This window comes from Dasypus novemcinctus, chromosome 9 (assembly GCF_030445035.2).
Source record: "Dasypus novemcinctus isolate mDasNov1 chromosome 9, mDasNov1.1.hap2, whole genome shotgun sequence".
In the NCBI taxonomy this organism is placed as follows: Eukaryota; Metazoa; Chordata; class Mammalia; order Cingulata; family Dasypodidae; genus Dasypus; species Dasypus novemcinctus.
In genome coordinates, this window is record NC_080681.1 from 71035103 (window position 1) to 71052231 (window position 17129).

The 17129-nt window shown below is 39.1% G+C and overlaps 1 protein-coding gene and 1 pseudogene across 1 annotated transcript in view; both read left to right on the forward strand.

Annotated features, from left to right (window-relative positions):
* The window catches only part of LOC101440653 (cytochrome P450 2J2-like), a 48915-nt gene that overhangs the window by 5160 nt on the left and 26626 nt on the right, over positions 1–17129 (forward strand). The gene's annotated exons all lie outside the window — the stretch shown is intronic.
* On the forward strand, positions 10057–16412 carry LOC139439566 (heterogeneous nuclear ribonucleoprotein A1-like; annotated as a pseudogene).

Consider the following 17129-nt stretch of genomic DNA (forward strand, 5'->3'; position numbering starts at 1 on the left):
TCTGATCCTGGACTTTTCTTTGTTGGGGATTTTTGGTGACTATTCAATCTCTTTAAAGGTGATTGATTTGCTAAGTTATAGTAGTTTTTTAGCATCAATGTAGGTTGCTTGGGCATTTCTAGGATTGTGTCCATTTCATCTAGATTGTCTACTTTCTTCACATACAGTTTCTCAGAATATCTTCTTATGGTCCTTTTTTTTTCTGTGGGATCAGTCATTACTTCCCTTTCATTTCTGATGTTCATTTATTTGCATCTTCTCTCTTTTTTTCTGTTAGTCTAGCTAAGGGTTTACCAATTTTATTGATCTTCTCAAAGAACTACCTTTGGGTTTTGTTGATTGTTTATTTGTTCTCAATTTCATTTTTTTTTTTTCTGCTCTAATCTTTATCATTTCTTTCCTTCTGCTTGCTTTGGGAATAGTTTCCTGTTCTTTGTCTAGGTTCTCCGGTTGTTCAGTTACTACTTTGATTTTAGTTCTTTCTTCTTTCTTAATATAGGCATTTAGTGCTATAAATGTTTTGATAAGTCATGTTCTTGTTTTAATTCATCTTAATATATTTACTCATTTCACTTACAATTTATTCCTTGAACCACTGATTGTTTAGGAGTATGTTGTTCAGTCTACACACATTTGTGAATTTTGCCCTTGACCATCGTTTCATTCCATTATGAGCTTTGTATAATTTTGTCTGTTTTATATTTATTGAGACCTGCCTTGTGACCTAATATGTGGTATATCCTGGAGAAAGATCCATGAGCCCTTGAGAAGAATGTATAACTCACCGATTTGGGATTTAGTATTCTGTATATGTATGTTAGCTCATTTATCATAGTGTTAAAGTTCTGTTTCTTTGTTGATCTATTGTATGATTGTTCTTTCTAATGATGTGAGTGATCCATGGAAGTCTCCAATTATTATTGTAGAGATATCCACTTCTTCTTTCAGTTTTTTAAATATATTTTTATTAGAGAAATTTCAAACTAGCAAAACAATCGTGGAAATGTGTGGAATTCCCATACAATACCCTTCCACCAACACACTACATTGTTTGGAACATTTGTAACAAAATATGAGATAATATCATCAAACTATTACCACTAACTATAATTTATAGTGTACATTTGGTATATTTTTCCATAGCATCCAATTATTAACAGTACATCTCTGGCATCAGTACAAGAATATTAAAGTATTGCTGTTGATTCTAGTCCATAGGTTACATTAATTATATTTTCCCTATATTTCTCCACTTTCTTACTACCTTGCAATAGTGATGCACATTTGTTCTAGTTCATAAAAGGATATTCTTGTATTTGTACTATTAACCACAATTCTCATCCGCCTCTGGGTTCACTATGTTATTCAGTCCCTAGATTATCCTCTAACTTTCTTTCAATTGACATTTACATCCCTAGACTCTCCCTATCACCTGCAATCCTGTGTTAGTTCTATTCACTATAATGTGTTACCACTAAGTCTATCTATTGCCACACTTATACAGTCAAGTTAATTAAAAATTCTATGTACATTAAGCATCAGTACCCCTTCTCAACCTGCTCCTTATCTACTAATAACATATAATCTAAGTTTTAACTTCATTCGTTTATTTTTTTAATATAGTTCATATTAGTGAGACCATGCAATATTTATTCTTTTATGTCTGGCTTATTTCACTTAGCATAATGTCCTCAAGGTTCATCCATGATATCATGTGGCCCACTTTCATTTTTTCTTATAGCAGCATAGAATTCCATTATATATATATACATTACATACATATACACATTATATACATATACACACCACATTTTATTTATCCACGCATCAGTTGATGGACATGAGTTGTTTACATCTTTTGTCAATTGTGAATAACACCACTATGAACACTGGTGTGAAAATGTCTGTTCATATCACAATTTTCAGTTCTTCTGGATATATTGCTAGGACAGGAATTGCTGAATCATATAGAAATTCTATATTTATCTTCCTGAGGAACTACCAAACTGTATTCCACAGAGGCTGCACAATTTTATATTCCCACTAACAGTAAAGTAATGTCCCTAGTTCTCCACATCCTCTCCAGCACTTGTTTTCTGTTTTTTTTTTTTTTTATTAAATAAAGGCCATTCTTACAGTGTGAAATGATATTTCATTGTCATTTGATTTGCATTTCCCTAATAACTGGTGATATTAAACATTTTTTCATGTGTTTTTGGCTATTTGTATTTCCTCTTGGGAGAAATGTCTATTTAGGTCTTTTGCCTGTTTTTTAATTGGATGGATTGCTCTTTCATTGTTGAGTATACACCATGGAAAGCAAACCCCTATCAGCTATGCAATATCCAAATATTTTCTCCCATTGAGTGGGCTGCATTTTCACCTTCTTGATGACATCCTTTGAATCACAAAAGTGTTTAAGTTTGAGGAAGTTCCATATATCCGTGTTTTCTTTCATTGCTCATGCTTTCAGTAAGGTTTAAGAATCCACCACCGACCACCAGATTTTAAAGATGTTTCCCTACATTTTCTTCTAGGATATTTATGGCTCTAGCATTTATATTTAGGTCTTTGATCCATTTTGAGTTAATTTTTATGTAAGGTGTGAGATAGAGGTCCTCTTTCTTTCAGATATGGATATGCCATTCTCTTAGCACCATTTGTTGAATAAACAGTTCTGCCCCAGGTGGATGGGTTTGACAGACTTGTTAAAAATCACTTGACCATAGATGTGATGATCTGTATCTGAACCATGACTTCGTTTCCATTGGTCTATTTGTCTTCTTTATGCCAGTATCATGCTGTTTTTATCAATGTAGCTAGGTAATATGGTTTGAAGAAAGGAAGTGAGTCCTCCAACTTTGCTCTTCCTTTTTAAGATGTTTCTGGCTATTCAGGACTCCTTACCCTTCCAAATAAATTTGATATTTGTGTTTTCCATTTCTTTTAAAAGTGCTGGTGGTGGGAAACGGACTTTGGCCCAGTGGTTAGGGCGTCCGTCTACCACATGGGAAGCCCGCGGTTCAAGCCCCGGGCCTCGTGAACCCGTGTGGAGCTGGCCCATGCGCAGTGCTGATGCGCGCAAGGAGTGCCGTGCCACGCAGGTGTGTCCCCCGCGTGGGGGAGCCCCACGCGCAAGGAGTGCACCCATAAGGAGAGCCGCCCAGCGCGAAGGAGGAAGCAGCCTGCCGAGGAATGGCGCCGCCCACACTTCCCGTGCCGCTGACGACAACAGAAGCGGACAAAGAAACAAGACGCAGCAAAAAGACACAGAAAACAGACAACGGGGGGAGGGGAGGGGAATTAAATAAATAAAAAATAAACCTTTAAAAAAAAAAAAAAAAAAAGTGCTGGTGGAATTTTCATCAGGATTGCATTAAATCTGTATATCAATTTTGGTAAAATTGATATCTTAATGATACTCAAGTCCATGAGCACGAAATGTTCTTCGAAATATTTAGGACTTTTTAAATAAACTTCTTTTCTCAATGCATTGTATTTTTCTGAACACAAGTGCTTTTACATCCTTAGGTTTATTCCTAAATATTTTATTCTTTTGGTTGCAGTTGTAAATGGAATTTTTTTCCTGACTTCCTCCTCAGATTGTGCATTACTAGTGTATAGAAACAATAATGATTTGGGGGTATTAATCATGTATCCTGCCATTCTGCTGAAATTATTTATTAACTCTAGCAACTTTGTTGTAGTTTTTTGGGACTTTCTAGGTATAGGATCATATCATCTGCAAATAGCAAAAGTTTTACTTCTTCATTTCTGATTTGTATGCCTATTTCATTTTCTTGCCTGATTGCTATAGCTAGAACCTCTAGCACTATATTAAGCAACAGTGGTAACAGCAGGCATCCTTGTCTTATTCCCAATCTCTGTGGGAAAGGTTTAAGTCTTTCACCATTGAGTATGGCCTTTTTCACATTGAGAAAATTTCCTTCAATTCCTATCTTTTGTAGTATTTTTATCAAGAAAGGCTGCTGTATGTTGTCAAATGCCTTTTCTGCTACAATTGAAAGGATTATGTGATTCTATTTAATTTATTAATGTGGTGTATTTTGCTGATTGATTTCATTGTGTTGAAACATCCTTGCTTGCCTGGTACTAAACCCACTTGATCATGATGAATAAATCTTTTAAAGTGTTGTTGGATTTGATTAGCACATATTTTGTTGAGAATTTTTGCATCCAAATTCATTAGAGAAATACGTCTGTAAGGTTTTTTTCATAATATCTTTACCTTGATATTATGGTCATACTAACTTGATAGAATGAGTTTGGTAGCATTCCTTCTTGTTGAAATTTTTGGAAGACTTTGAGTAAGACTGATATTAAATCTTATTTGAATGCTTGGTAGAACCCACCAGTGAAACCATCTGGACCTGAGCTTTTCATTTTGGGGAGTTGTTTGATGACTCTGTCAATCTCTTTAGTTGTGATTGGTTTGTTGTATTTCTTCTGGGGTCAGAGTAGGTTGTTCATATGTTCCTACAAATTTTTCCATCTCATCTACATTGTCTAGTTTGCTGGCATACTGTTGTTCATAATATCATCTTATGACCTTTTTTATTTCTGTGCAGTCAGTATTAATGTCCCCATTTTCACTTATGGTTTTATTTATTTGCATCTTTCCTTTTTTCTCTTTGTCAATTTTGTTAATCATCTCAAAGAACCAACTTTTGGTTATGTCAATTCTCTACTATTTTATGTTCTCAATTTCATTTATTTCTGCTCTGATATTTATTATTTTATTCTTTCTGTTTGCTTTGGGAATTGTTGGCTGTTCTTTTTCTAGTTCCTCCAGCTGTGTAGTTAGGTCATTGATTTTAGCTCTTTCTTCTCTTATAATGTAAGCATTGAAGGTTATAAATTTCCCTCTCAGCACTGACTAGCTACATCCCCCAGGTTCTGATATGTTGTGTTCATGTTTCCATTCGTCTCAAGATATTTATTGATTTCTCTCACAATTTCTTCTTTGACCCACTAATTATTTGAGTGTGTTCTTTAATATCCATATATTTGTGCATTTTTTCCCTTTTCCACCTGTTGTTGATTTCCAAGTTTATTCCATTATGATCAGAGAAAGGTTTTCTATAATTTCAATCTTGCTGAAATTATTGAGATCCACTATGTGACCCAACATATGGTCTATCCTGGAGAAAGACCCACGAGCACTTGAGAATGTATATCCTGCTGTTTTGGGGTGCAATATTCTGTATATGTCTGTTACTTTTAGTCCATTTATCATCTTATTCAAGCTACCTATTTCTTTATTGATCCTCTGGCCAGATGCTCTATCCAATGCTGAGAGTGGTATATTGAAGTCTATAACTATTATTGTAAAGACATCTCTTTCTTCCTTCAGTTTTGCCAGTGTTTGTCTTCTGTAATTTGGGCTTTTTGGTTAGGTGCATATACATTTATGATTACTATTTCTTCCTGGTGAATTGTCCCTTTTATTAATATATGATGTCCTTTCCTGTCTAATAACAGCTTTGCTTTTAAAGTCCATTGTAGCTAACCTAGCTTTTTTTTTCTTCTTCATTTTGGTACTACAGGTTTGGAATATCTTTTTCAAGCATTTCAATTTCAGTCTATTGATATATTTGGGTCTAACATGCATCTCTTAGACACCATAGAGGTGGCTGATACTTTCTCACCATTCCACAAGTCTTTGTCCTTTGATTGAAGAGTTTAATTCATTAACATGAAATGTTATTACTGTAAAGGCAGTTCTTCACTCATTTTGGCCTTGGGTTTTATCTGTCATATTTTATTTTCGCTGCTATTTTTACACTTTTAGTTAATTTTACTATATAATGTTCATTTCTAGACTCTCTTCCAAGCCTCTCTCTCCCCTCTTTTCTTTCCAGACTGTATTACTCCCTTTAGTATTTCCAGCAAAGCTGGTCTCTTGATTACAAACTCTCTCAATTTCTGTTTATCTCTGAATATCCTTAACTTGCCCTCATTTTTGAAAGACAGTCTTGCCAGATATGTTTCTGAGCTGGCAGTTTTTCTCTTGCAGTATCTTTAATCTGTCATACTACTGCCTTCTTGCCTCCATGTTCTTATGTGAAATCAGCACTTAAGCTTATTAGGTACCCTTTGTATGTGATGCATCACTTTTCTGTTGTTGCTCTCAGAATTCTTTGTCTTTGACATTTACCATTCTGATTATTACATGTCTTGGAGTAGGTCTATTTGGATTTATTTGAATGGGAATACACTATGCTTCTTGGACACATGTATCTATGTCCTTCAATAGGGTTGGAAAATTTTCTACCTTTATTTTTTCAAATATTTCTTCTGCCCTTTTTTCCTTCTCTTCTCCTTCTGAGATATCATGATACATATGTTTGCGAGTCTCTTGCTGTCATTTAGTTTCCTGAGACCTAGTTCAATTATTCCAATCTTTTCTTTATCTACTCTTTTACAAGTTTGCTTTTAGAGGCCTTGTCTTCAAACTCACTGATCCTTTCTTCTGCCTCCTCAAATCTGTTGTTATATGCCTCCAGTGTTGTTGTTGTTGTTTTCCTTTTAGGTGGTACTGGGGATTGAACTCAGGGCCTTGTACATGGGAAGTAGGCACTCAACCACGTGAGCTACATCTGCTCATTCCAGTGTATTTTTAGATATATTTTTATTTATTTTTAAAAGACACATAGATCATGCAAAATGTTACATTAAAAAATAGAGGAATTTCCCATATGCCCACCCCCCCACCTCCCATTTTTCCCAAATCAACTATTTCTTTCATTAGTGTGGTACATTCATTGCAACTGATGAATACATTTTATAGTTTTCATTGTAGTTTACACTCTCTCCCTGTCCATTCAGTGGGTTATGGTAGGATATATAATGCCCTGCATCTGTCCCTGCAATGTCATTCAAGTCCCAAAAATGCCTCCATATCACACCTTCTTTTCCCTCTCCCTGCCTTCAGCAACTCCCATGGCCACTGTCTCCACATCAATGATATAATTTCTTCCATCGCTAGAGTCACAATAATTCTGTAGTAGAATACCAATAAGTCCACTCTAATCCATATCTTATTTGTCCATCCTGAGGACCCTGGGGTGGCGATACCCACTCCACCTCTCAATTGAGAGGATTCTTTGACCCCACATGGTTGGTGGATGGGACTCTCATGCCCACAGCTATAGACTCTTTCAGTTCCTTGGTGTGGTGGTTGTCCATCCTTACCTCCCTGTCAGCTGACATTGATAAGTCCAACAAACTGGAGAGTAGGTGCTGCAACACTTCTGAGGTTCAGGGCCCATCTGGCACATGGACAGCCCAGATATTCAAGTCTTCTGGGCATACACCAACTCCAGTGCCAACCACAGACTCACTATAAGGGACAGAAGAGGCATGTGCAGAGAATTCACATCTGAGTAAACTCCATCACACTCTGGAGTACCAATTCCAAAATAGGGCCCACTGGCAAGGGATTGAACTCTGGAGTCATGTGCCATGACCATAGGACCTGGGTATATCCATAGCCCTCAGGAGCACCACTATCTGGGGTTGTATCTACTTTGGCTGTCTTGAGATCCTGCTGAGATGTGCATAAGTGCAACCCCTCTGATGAATTCTCAACTTATTTTAAAGTCTTTTAGCCATATAGACTCATTTGTCTTTACCATTTCCCCCTTTTATTGAAGGTCTTTTTCTAGTTGCATCACCAGCCAGTGCTTGGTAGTGATCTCTCAGCGCCAGGTAGGCTCATCCCCGGTGTCATGTCCCATGCTGAGGGGAAGGTAATTTATTTATATGCTGAGTTTGGCTTAGAGAGTGGCCACAACTGAGCAACATGGAGGCTCTCAGGAAGTAACTGTTAGGCACCCTGCAACAGTAGGCCAAGCTGAAATTTCAGGCACAGCAGACTAATAAGCATAGTCATCAGTATCAATCTTGGACCAATCTTCTTCACTGGTCATTGCCCTTGCACATGGGGGATTGTTGCTGTTCCATTAGGGAAAGTGGCAGAGCTGCCCAGAATGGGAACCCAACACTCCCTAAGTTGTCGTGTGAATCTCTACCCAGTGTGCCAATACTCAACGCACATCCAAATGTATCTATATTCTCTATATACATACATAGGCAAACTCTTTCACATGCATCCCCCGTCAATGACACCCCACACCAATGCTGCTCCTCTGCTATAGTTGAACCCCTTTGTGATCCAAAACTATTAAAAAATGAAGCCTAATATATTGCCAAATTCAGTTAATAGGAAAATGAAATAATGAGAGGTTTAAACATGAGAAATAAAACACATAATAATTTAGAAAAACTAAAATAAAGTTTAAAAAGTGGGATATTAAAAAAAGAAAAATATTAAAATTTTTTTTGACATTTTGACTTTTATCAGTGTAATAGGTGTCATTGTCCTGTATGTACGCTAACAAGGCAGTCTTCCATTTCTTCCTCAATGTCTTACCTCCTTTTTTTATTATTCCATTATGTCTTCACAGAAGTTTTAGGTCACAGTAAAGTCATACAAAATATAGGAAATTCCGATATACCAAACATCCTTCCCTTTTTCCTCCTTCCCCAACAATGATCTTTTTACATGTGGATGTTACATTTGCTACAACTGATGTACAAATATTGAAACATAGCTACTAACCATGGTCAGTAGTTTACACAATGCTTTACATTTTAGACCATACATTTTTATAAATTTTTGGTGAAATTTAACATGGCCTGTATCCATCATTGCATGATCATGCAGAACACTTCCATTGTCCCCCAATTGCCCCTCTTCCTTCTGTTCTATTCCTCTTTCCCCCTCCTCTTGGGTCCCACAATGACAACCAAGCTTCACTGCTTGCAGGACAAGATTCATAGATGCTTGCAACAATGCTGAGGGCTTGACACACTAATCTATCCTTCCCAATTAGGAGGCACCCATGCTCTCATGAGACACCCTTCCCTCTGTTTGAGAACATCAGGACTTCCCAGGATGGAGGTACAACACCTTCCTCCTCATTGTATGGGTCTCCACCCACTGAAATAACACACTATGACAAGATGAACACTCACACACTCCCTAAAAGTGTGCCCCAGGTGTACCCTGTGCCAAATGCACCCCACTCAAATAACCCTTCCTTATTATATTGTCTAAAGAGTTTTCTCAACATTATAGTTTCAACCAGGTACCTGCCAATCCCCCATGCTCACCTGCTCTCCCCATATTCCCCCCAATTCCATGGACCATCTGACCCATCCTCCCAACACTAGCCTCCATCAAGCCTGCACAGCCCAATCCAATAGTGTCCCTATATTCCTGTGTAGGGAGTATCCCTGTACTCTCTATAGACCTTTCACAGCACAACTACTTACCTCTTCCTTATCATAGATTTTGCCCATGTGGGTGTTGGCTCACAAATTTCCTCTCCCCCCCCTATTTCCTGTAAACCTGTCTTCCAGACTCTAGCTTTCTGAGATGGCTCAATTTGCTTAATTCATATCAGAGAAGTCGTGTAGAATTTGTCCTTCAATACCTGGCTTGCTTCACTCAACATAAGGTCCTCAAGATTCATCCATGTTACTCCATGTATTAGTACTGTTTTCCTTCTTATGGCTGAGTAGTACCTCCAGTGTATTTTTAATTTTACTTATTGTGTCTTTCATTCCCTTAAGATCTACTATTTTTCGTGTCTTCTAATATCCTTAATCTCTTTAACCGTCTCATTGAATTCATTAAGGAGATTTGTTGGAACATATATGATTACTTGTCTCAACTCTTTTATGTCATCTGGAGACTTATCTTTTTCCTTTGCCTTGGCTATATCTTCCAGTTCCTTTGTATGCATTGTAATTTTTTGTTCATGTCTTGGCATCTGGTTTACTAGATGTATTTATTCTGGGTGCAGTTTCTCTTTTTAGTTTAGGGCTTTCTTGCTCTTTCTCCTTTGATGGTTATATATAAGAGCCATGGATGTAGTTGGTACTGTAAAATGTGGAGTCTGAAGCTGCCCAAGTTACCCTATGGCCTGATGAAGTTTCTCCCAACTTTCTCCTCTTCCAAGGGTAGGGATGGAGATGCAGCTTTATATAGTAATCCAAGCTGTGCAGGCCAAGATTGTCCGAAGTTACCTGGAGAGACTGATGAAGCTTCTTGTCCCTTCCTCCCCTGCCTTGGTGGGGATTGAGGTGCAGGTGTGGGTTACAAACTAACTTTGTGGATCAAAACTGAGCACAGTTGACCAGGTAGACTAACATACCTCTAGCACCCTACCTCCCCTCCCAAAGGTAGGTATGGACCCTCCCTATGGGCCAACAGTCTAATCCAGGTGGACTGAAAATGCCTGCTCTTAGCTAAGGGAGTTCTGTCCCTTCCGTCCTTTAAGTGGGGAGGATATTACTAGAGGTACCCAACAAACTAGTCCATGTGGGCAAAAAGCCCCTGCAGTTTCCCAGAGAAGCTGATGAATCAGCTCTCCTCCTATCCTGTTGGAGGTCAGGGATGAAGCTACAGGTGTCCTTGTATCCAATCTGTGCAGGCAGAAAGCACCTGCAGTTCCTTAGAGATGCTGAGGAAACACCCACCCCCTCCTATCATATGGGGGGCAGGCAGGGTAGATCTCCAGGAGTGCAACAAACCAGCAAAAGTGTCTACAGTCACCCAGAGAGACTGAGGAAACATCTCCACTCCTATCCTACAGGAGTCAGGAGTGGAGCTATAGGTATCAGAGTATCCAGTCTGTGCTTGAAATTACCTGCAATTGCCCAGAGAGGATGAAGTAATACTAGCCCCCTCCTATCCTATGGGGGGTGGGAATGGAATCACAGGCATTCAACATACTAGTCCATGTGTGACAAAAACACCTGCAGCTGTCCAGAGAGGATGGGAAAACCCCACCCCCCTCTTGTCCTATTGAGAGTGGTGGTGGAACCAGGGTGACCAACAATCCAGTTTGTGCAGGCCAAAAGCACTTGCAGTTTCCCAGAGAGGCTGAGGAAACACCAGTTCCCTCCTATCCTATTGGGGGTTCTTAGAGTTGGAGCCACAGGTGTAGAACAATCCAGTATATATGGGCCAAAATCACCCACATTTGCCCAGAGAGGCCGAGGAAACACAGCTCTCCTCCTTTCCTATTGGCAGGCAGGGATGGAGTCCCAGGTGTCTCACTATCTAGTCTAGGCCAGCTGAAAGTGCCTGCAGTTGCCTGGAAGGGCTGGTGCAGGTCCCCCCAGCTTCCTTTCTGCTGGAGGTGGGGCTGGGGCCCATGCTAGGGCTGCAATCTGATCTGAGTGGAAAGAACCTGGCTCCTACTGTCATTGTGATTTTCGATCAGCCCTGTTTCCCCTCCTGCTGGGGATGGAGTTAAAATGGCAGCTGCTGGTCTCTTTCTACCTTGGACAGGTTCAAACTTCAAACTTCAGCTATTCTTAGGATTATTCTTTAGCCAGCCAAATTAAACTAATGAGCAAGTGTAGTCAGTGCCCAACCTCTTCCTCACCTGTTTTTGGGAAATAGGGCTTCCAGCTCCAGCCACAGAGTAGTTCCTGAAGTGACTTGTACTACCAGTGGAGGATAAGCATCAGCCTCCAGTGTGGCGTGCTCTACTCGTTAATCTTCACTGCAGATGGTCAGTCTCCTCCTTCCAATCTTTCAAGGGTGTTTCAGGATGTTCTTCTGGTTTCCTGGGCCCCCAGGTGCTTTAGATAGCTCTGGCTGATTGCTAGATGCCCTATAGGATGAGCTGATTCTTGAAGCTCCTTACTCTGCCCTCTCCCTTCAGTTTTGCCACAGTTTCTCATGTATTTTGGGGCACCCTGCTTAGGTGCATAGATATTTGTGTCTGTTATTTACTGTTATTTCTATTTTTATCTCTTAAAATGTTTTTGCATTTAAAGTCTATTTTATGTAATATTAGTATAGCTACCCCTGTTTGTGTGTGTGTGTGTGTGGTTTTGTTTTGTTTTGTTTTTGGTTACTTTTTGCGTGGAGTATCTTTTTCCAGCCTTACACTTTCAACCAGTTTGCGTCACTGGGTTTAAGGTGAGTCTCTTTTAGACAGCATATGGACAACTCATGGTTTTTTGTTGGTTGGTTGGTTGGTTTTTATACATTCTGTCAGCCTATATCTTTTGGCTGGGGAGATTAATCTCACTTTCAATGATATTAATGTGCTTACTTTGATTTTCATATGTCATATCTTATTTTTGTCAGTCTTTTGCTCTATTGGGTATATTTCTGCTATTCTTGCCTTCCACACACTCCTCCAAGCCTCTCTCCCATCGTTTTCTTTCAGGCTGCAAAGCTTCCTTTAATATTTCCTGCAAAGGCAGCTTCTTTTTTATGAACTCTCGTAGTTTCTATCTGATTTTTGACTATTTTAAACTCACCTTCATATTTGAAGGACAATTTTGCTGGATAAATAATTCTCAGCTAGCAATTTTTCTCTTTCAGTATCCTAATTGTATCAGATCACTGCATGCTCACCTCCATAGTTTCTGATGAGAAATTTGCACTAGGTCTTATAGATATCCCTTGTATATGATGGCTTGCTTCTCTTTTTCTGCTCTCAGTATTCTCTCTTTATCTTTAATGTTTGACATTCTGAGTAGTACATTTCTTGGAGTAGGTCTATTCACATTTATTCTGATTGAGGCACACTGAGCTTCTTGGACATGCAAGTTCATTTCTTTCATGAGAGTTGGGAAATGTTCAGTCATTATTTCCTCAAATACTCTTTCTGTCCCTTTTCCTATCTCTTCTCCTTCTGGAACCTCCATGACACATAGGTTGTTTTATTTTATGTTATTCAATTACCTGAGCCCCTGTTCAATTTTTCCGTTTTTTTTTCCCCCTCTGTTCTCTCTCTTCAATTTCAGCTCCTCTGTCTTCTGTACCACTTATACTTTCTTTTTTTTCTCTTTTAAAATTATTTTTATTAAAGCAGTTATAGCTTTAAAATTTTAAAAAAATCCTTGCAAATAGTATGAGGTTCCCATAAGTCCACACACAATTTCTTATAATTGGTGAAACACTATTATTATAATTGTACTATTAATTATATTTCATAATTTACAATAAGCATCCTTCTTTGTGTTGTAAGTTATATAATTTTTTAAGTCTCTTGATATATATGTAGATATACACAGAAACTGAATAGTCCCATTTATCCATTTCAATTATTCAATTCAGTGGTGTTATTTACATTCACAATTTCTACCACTATCAACCATCAACACCATCCATTACCAAAAGTTTTCCATTACCCCAAACAGAAACTCCATTACAATTATGCATCATCTCCCCATATCCCAACCCCACCTAGTTCCTGTTAAACTGTATTCTATTTTCTGACTTGATGAAATGTTATTTTGCTCCATACTGTTTTTAAATGCTTAATCCTACACTTGAAATTTTTATTTTTATTAAATTTCCTGTCTCCTCTTGCTTTTTTCCACTTTCATAGCTCCTATTTTAATTGTTCCTCTTTCTCTAGTTTCATTTCTGATTTTAAGCCTGTTTAAGCCTTTTGACCCATGTCAGTTTTAATGACTTTTGTTCCCTTAATCTTTATTTTTTTTCTTTTTTAAATGATTTATTTAATGAGGCTCAAAGTATGTTTTACCTGAGGAATCCTTTCACATGCCCCCAGGGTCACTTAAGCCATGTAAAGCAATTGGCACAATGCCTGCACTACAAATTGTTATCATCCCTACCATCATAAATATTATTGGGAAACAAGGGCACTAAAAGGTTGTTTGATCTATGCATGTTTACACAGTTTATCATACCATAAAAGTTTTTGATCCACCCCCAGGCCTTTGCTCTCTCACTTTCACTAAATTCAATGGTCCTGGAGCCATCTCAGGTTCATTTTTTGTTTTCAAATTTTGCCATGGCATCCAGTGAATGTGAATGTATTTGACCCTACATGTCTTTCTTGCACATATCCTTCTGCTGTCATCCTTTTTATCACTGTGATTGTGCATGCACATCCTCTCCATGCAGAGCCTGTTCATTTCTCAGAGTCTTGCCAAGCTGCAGTGTACCAGGTACTAGAAACCAAAATGCCTTTTTCATTGCTGTTCTCAATCTTCCTCACTGTGACAGTTTGAATTTGGTGAATCCCCCCCAAAAAAGGTTATGTTTTTGAACTATTCCATTCCTGTGACTATGAGACTCTTTTGATTGGACTACATCAGTGAGGCATGACTCAGGTTGAGTCTCCACCCTCTTGCTGGTCTTATATAAATGAAGACACCGAAAGAAACACACAAGAACAACAAGCGCTGCCATTTTTGATCCTGCCATGTGAAAGAGAAGACTCCAGGAAAACAGAGAAGCCCTGAGAAGCTGAGAGAGGTCCTTGAGTCTGGAATCAGCAGAGCATAGAGACTCTGAAAGTTGCCCTAAGAGGCTGGAACCATGGAATCCCTCAAGGCTGAAGAGCCAAGCAGAACCATGTGTCTGATAATCCACAGTTGAACTCAGGAAGAAAGCAGAGCAGCTAAGATTGAAAGAGAAGGCCAGGAAAGACACAAACCCTATGCCTGGTTGCCCACAGCTGAGCTCTGGGACATAGTAGATTCTGGAGTGGAAGGCAGGGACATAGGCAGTGATCTGTGGACATCTTGCTTCACCACGTGGCAAGACTCCAGGATCACCAGTAGCTTATTTGGTGAGAAAACGTCTCTGATGGTGCCTTGATTTAGGCATTTAATGACTTTGAAACTGTAAGCTTTTACCCCAAAAAAATCCCTTTTATGAAAGCCAAAACGTTTCTGGTACTTTGAATCAGCATCCCATTGATAAACTAAGACACCAACAGAAAGCTCTGATGAAGAAATAATTTTCTCTCATTTTTGGCTGGGTTGCTGAGCCTCAAAAAGGTGAAGCAACTTTCAAGAGCCCATAGCTGGGGGGGGACTGAAGTCTAATCTTCAGATCCCCTCCGTCAGGAGAGCTTCCCAATAAACTCCTGCCTGCCTGTAATCCTCAGTCTCCGTGTCCCAGTGAGTGCCATTTTTTCTCTGACATTAGGTGCCAAAAACCCAGGTCTGGGACTATGTTGAGACTGATTGATTGGTGAGGAGCCTCCACCCTGCCACTGCTGAATGCCAGTCAAACACCAGACATCGAATCTCAGTTGGACCGAATCATACAATCAACAAATCAGGAATATGTGAACAGCATCTTTTTGCTACATGAACACCAATACCAACCTTTTTTGGACCAGAAATGAGAACCCACTGCACAGGATAGAAGGGAACACTTCACCGCCCCATGACAGCGAAAACGTAAGGGAGGCTTGTGACCAGAGAAGAAGATGCTGGACATTTCACCTCTCTGAGGATATACTTTTCTTAGCCTACTCCTTTTTGCCTGTGTACATCACTGAGGAAGCATTGTGAGTCTTTCTCCCACTTCAGTCATATCTAAGTCAGTCTCCTAAAGAGCCCAAACAGCTGCAGAAGTTCTTCATTGGAGAATTGTGCTCTGAAATAACAGATGACAGTCTGAGGAGCCATTTTGAGCAATGCGGATCAGTCACTGACTGTGTGGTAATGAGAGACCCAAACACCAAGTACTCTAGGGGCTTTGGGTTTGTTACATATGTCACTGTGGAGGAAGTGGATGCAGCCATGAATTCAAGGCCACACAAGGTGGATGCAAGAGTTGTGGACCCAAAGAGGGCTGTCTCAAGAGAAGACTCAAAAGCCAGGTGCCCACTTAACTGTGAAAAAGTTCTTTGTTGGTGGCCTTAAAGAAAACACTGCTGAGCATTACCTGAGGAATTATTTTGAGCAGTGTGGGAAAATTGAAGTGATTGAAATCATGACTGACCAAGGCAGTGGCAAGAAGAGAGGTTTTGCTTTTGTAAACTTTGATAACCATGACTCTGTGAATAAGAGAAATACCATACTGTGAACAGCCACTACTGTAAAGGAAGGAAAGCTCTGTCTTAGCAAGAGATGGCCAGTTCTTTATACAGTCTAAAAGGCCAAAGTGGATCTGGAAACTTCAGTGGTGGTCATGGAGGTGGTTTGGTGGGAATGACAATTTTGTTTATGGAGGTCATGTTGGCTTTGATGGCAGATGAGGGGGTGGTTTTCATAGTGTCTGTGGACATGGGTTTTATGCCATTGGTAATGAAGGAAGTAGTTTTGGAGGTGGTGGAAGCTACAATGTTTTTGTCAGTTAAAACTACCTGTCTTCAAATTTTAGACCTATGAAGGGAGGAAACTCTGGAGGCAGAAGCTCTGGCCCTTATGTTGGAGGTCAGTACTTTGCCAAACCCCAAAACCAAGGTGACAATGGAGGATCCAAGAGCAGTAGCTATGGCAGTGACAGAGACTTTAATTACTGCCAGGGAACAAACCTTAGCAGGAGAGCAGAATGGGAGAAGAGGTGGGGAAGTTACAGATTATAACAGACTTGTGCACTCAGACAAGTAGAGTAGCAGCAGGGCCTAGCTGCTGCATAGAAGACATTCTTGAGACCATACTCATGTGTATAGGCAAGATACTCAAGGATTGTACTTGTTTGTAACTAATTGTATAACAGTTATTTTAGTTTCTGTTCTGTAGAAAATGTAAAGCCTTCTAATGATGGATTTTAATATAGGTTTTTGTTTTTTGCACCAATGCTGTTGATTGAGTCATGTAATAGTCTGAAAATGATGCTGAATAAATGTTTCTTTAAAATCATGCTGTATAAATTTAGTGTACTCTGAAGCCATCTCAATAAACTGCCTCAATGGTGTGAAATAAGATTTCTTTCAGGGTGATGCAAAAATCATTTAAAATCTCAGAGACTGTTTGACAGAGAAACCTTTTGCCTTCAGAGTGCAAGGTATAGTTGAACTGACAGTTACTGGGTTGTGACTTAGAGTTCATCATTGGAAAAGGTCACCTAAGCAAAATTTATGAAATTTCACTTGATTATAAATATGATTACAGGCACATACTATGGAATATCTAAATTGAACAATGGTACCAGATTAAAATATAGATGGAAAATGAAGCTTTTGTATTATCTATTATCATTTGTCATCAATAAACAATTTCATAGCCTCCTGGAAAAAAAAAAGCCCATAGCTAGTGAACTGCAGAGCCAAGATTTACATATAACTCCAAAGCTAGACTGC